The sequence below is a fragment of the Cyprinus carpio genome, chromosome B20, assembly GCF_018340385.1.
Source record: "Cyprinus carpio isolate SPL01 chromosome B20, ASM1834038v1, whole genome shotgun sequence".
In the NCBI taxonomy this organism is placed as follows: domain Eukaryota; kingdom Metazoa; phylum Chordata; class Actinopteri; order Cypriniformes; family Cyprinidae; genus Cyprinus; species Cyprinus carpio.
This window is the reverse complement of record NC_056616.1, coordinates 29,925,025-29,929,138: the sequence shown is the minus strand read 5'-3', so window position 1 is coordinate 29,929,138 and position 4,114 is coordinate 29,925,025.

Here is a 4,114-nt window from a genome sequence, read left to right as displayed (position 1 = left end):
ATATTGATATTGAATTATTGTCCAGCACACTACCTTCTATGATCTGAAAAGGTTTGGACCTCATTAATTTTTCATTGTATAGACAGAAACAACTTTCCACAGAAAAAAAAAAACACTTTATGAGTGTAAATAAATGATCCAGCACTATGGTATATAGGCTATACAATATGCAAATACATTTATTTTGAAACAATATTCATGTTACTTTTTGCATAAAGTAGCATTCATGATATCTCTTGTATTTTGTGGCTCCCATTATATCCGGGCTGCTTGGTTAGATATGGACACTGGACTATAAAGAAAAGCTGCACAAATGAAAATATAATCATTTATGTGGCATAAAAATGATCTGAATCTGGGATAATTACTACATGGCTTCATTTCCCTTTCAAGTCTCATATCTTCCATATAAATCATACTTTTGAAATTTAGTGTTCCTGACTCTATGATCCAACATGTCATGTTTTAAATCTACATCAAATCAGCACTTAAGCTGCTGTTTCTAAGCACTACTATGCATAGTGTAATACCTTTCCAGTTCACTCACAGAAGGTCTGGGTTTGAGGGGGAGTTATAGGATATTTTTTCTAGGGGACATATTTTTAGAAGCTACAATCATCCAACCTAAAATGTTCTGGATCAACCAAAGTGTATTTGTGTTTGTTGATCTACATTTATACTGTGAGGAAGATATAAAACAGCCAGTAAGAAAAAAAAAAACAGTAAGCAAAATAAGAATAGATTAACAATGATAAGTAAATGGAAGCAAAAACAAATACAAATCCAAAATCTTTAGTTTATGCCTTTTGTCTTTGTGTAGGGTTTACCAGTAATATTCAGGTACAAAATACCTACAGAAACAGTAGTACAATCTATTTTTAAAAGAAGAATTTGGCTAGTCTTCCAGTAATAAATAAACATTAATGACAGACGGCGACAGGTTTATTTAGCTAAGGTATCTAACAAGACTCCTGCATGCACAGATCTACTTGTGTTACACACAGAAGTTTTGTTTCTCAACTGTTTACAGTAGCTTAATAGCCTGTATACCGGCTGATGCTTCAGTATAAGTTGACTGTTTATATGAATACCTACTCTCAAGATAGGTACTTCTATATATTTTTTTGTGGTATGTAAAAATAAATGTCTGTGTAAGAAACTGAACAGTATTTATATCATTTTGTACAAACTGTTTGAACTCTCCTGAGCACAAGTGTTCAGCAGCAGGTGCGTGAGGCTAGCACCAGCCTAACTACCTGCATTTGGCTACAATAACTGGAATAACGAGAAGTTAATACTGGCTGGTTACTGCATTTTATATCTTGTGTAATATTCTTCTAAAAATGAGATACTCAGTAATACATCACTCCTGTGGATATTCAAATCTGCTAGCAACCAAAAGTGTCTCCAGCTGGAAAAAGCGGCTGCGCCTTACTCAAGCATTTCTCAAAAGCACCAGCTGGCCATTTGAGCATAATGCTCAGCCAACAAATGAATCTGGGAGCAGGGTGTTTAACAGGGGTGAGCTAATAAGTAAATGATAAAACAGATGAAAGTAATAAAACAAATTATGGGAGTGCAAAGTGCGTATGGGAATTGAAGTTCCAGAAATAGACAAACAATGATCCCAGAAGAGTGCCCCCGGTGGCAGTCTTCACATATATTCCATCTACAAATCATACTTTCAGATTCAAAGAAGAATACAATGATGTGGTCCTTTGACTGCGCCCAGTGATAAAAACGTAGCTGCTAAAAGGGATAAATAGAATCTACTTTTCTACGTGGGCGACCTGCATGTATATATACTAATTTCTTTAAGAGCCTTATAAAGGGAAACAGACTCAAAATCTAGGTTTCTTTTTGTATTGTCTAAAAAACTAAAACTTTTTCTGTAAATAAATCATCAATATGTATATATATTAAAAGGTATTTTTCATCCATCCAAATGCATAGTGTGGCGGGGTGGGACACGACCACGAGGATGAGGTAAGTTCCCCTGGAGGGTGGGTTTTATTAAAGAACCGTTGGTGTGGTGAAAGTGGTTTGGGTGTTTGGGTGCTGGCGTCTTGTCTGTGGGAGGTGCTGCTGGTGCAGTGTGGGTCCGTGCTCTCCCGTGGGCGGTGGGCTGGCCCGGTCTGCGCAGGCAATCTAGAGGCAGAAGAAAGAAGACAAAGTTAGCGACTCTTGTGGGAGACATCTCTCACCTCTGTGCCAGGCTTATGGGGGTTTAAATAAAGCCGGCGGCTGATGGAGCGCCAGGTGTGGCCGCTCAACCCCGTGATGATGAGAGGCGCCGGTGCGGCCAATGCCGCGTTGCCAGGGCGGCGCTTGATGAGTGCTCGGGACATGTGTCACAATAGATATTTATAAGAACTAGCTCTTTCGGTGGCGGAAACCATTCCAAGGTGCGTAATGGTCAACGTCTGTTATCTTAGATGCTGGGCGACTAAAAATCTGCTATACTTTGTCTTGTTTGAGTTTAAAACCAATTTGAACTGCAGCAATGAAGCGCTATGCATAATTAGAAAAGCATCCTGCAGTTGCTGTAGAGCTTGTTTTAAAAGAAGATGCTGCCGTATAAATAATTGTATCATCTGCATACAAATGGTATTTTAGCTTAATATATTAATATAAATGGCTGTAACATAACCCCCTGTTTTTAAGGAGGAGCGGATTCCAGATACTCCACCAAGTGTCAAAAATTCCAGGAGGGAGGTGTGGAATCGGAGGCCGATCAAGTGGGAGGGATGGCGTCCAGGCCGGTGTAGTGGAAGAGGAGTTCTCCCTCTCACTACCTTTTACCCTTTGTAAACATATAGTCCGTAATAATGGAGTCTTCTCTTCTCAACCTTTCTTTGAATAAACACACATATATCTTCTAGGCCACTGTGTATATTACAAATATTTTTACAAAACTTAAAGAGACTATAGACAAACAATTTGTGTATTTCTGTCAGGACCACTATCGTCAACTGATCCAGAATGCAAGCAGCTGAGGGTTGTCTTCAAGCGAGCCAAAAAACAGCTCCGCGTTACTCCTCTCCTCATCAGGTTACACTGGCTACCAGTAGCCACTTTCGCATCAAATTCAAGGTACTGATGCTTGCCTACAAGGCGACCACTGGCACGGCACCAATATACCTAAGCTCATTAGTTCAATCTTATAAGCCCTCCAGAAGCTTTATGCTCTCTGCAAGTGAGCGACACCAGTAATGGTGCCATCCCAAAGAAGGTTCAAAAATCACTCTCACAGACTCTTTTTCCTGGACTGCGCCCGGCTGGTGGAATGACTCCTCCCCAATCTCAATCTAAATAGCTGAGTCTTTACTCATTTTCAAAAAACATCTAAAGACTCATCTTTCTTCAATGCACTTAACCAACTAATACTTAGTACTTACCTTTTCTTTTCTTGTCTATCACATTCTTATAAAAAAAACAAAATAAAAAGCCACTGGCTACGTGTTCTGTGCTAGACTAATATAGTACTTACCTTTTCTTTCTTGTCCTCTTATTCTTATAAAAAAAAACAAAATAAAAAAAAAAACACAGCTCGTGTTCTGTGCTAGACTAACTGAGACTTGTCATGGCACTTGTATAGCGTTGTTGCTCTTCTCTCATTGGTCAGATTTTCGTTTCTATTGTTCCTTACTTGTAAGTTGCTTTGGATAAAAAGCGTCCTGCTAAATGATTAAGCGTAAATGTAAATGCCAAAGATGATTGACAATCAGCATACAGTTTGGATTGGCGGTATGGTTCTCTTTCTGGAGAGCAGCCATAACCCCCAAAACACAAAACTATATGCTGAGATCCCTCAAATACAAACTGATAGCAGCAAAATCTCAGAAGCCTTGATCCATCAAGGATGTTGCCCTTAACTATAGGGTAGGGTATCGATTGCTCTTATATGATACCGGTGACAAATCAATACCTTTAAAATGGTACCGTACCTAAAACAGTGCCTCAAAAAAAAGAGCTACAAAAAAAAAAAAAACTGATAACATTAAAGAATATTAAATTAAATAAACATAGCATTCACACGCCCTTGGATGCCCTCATTTCCTGGGTTGTGCTTCCCTTACTCTAAGGCTACTCTAAGGGGACCAGAAACTGTTTG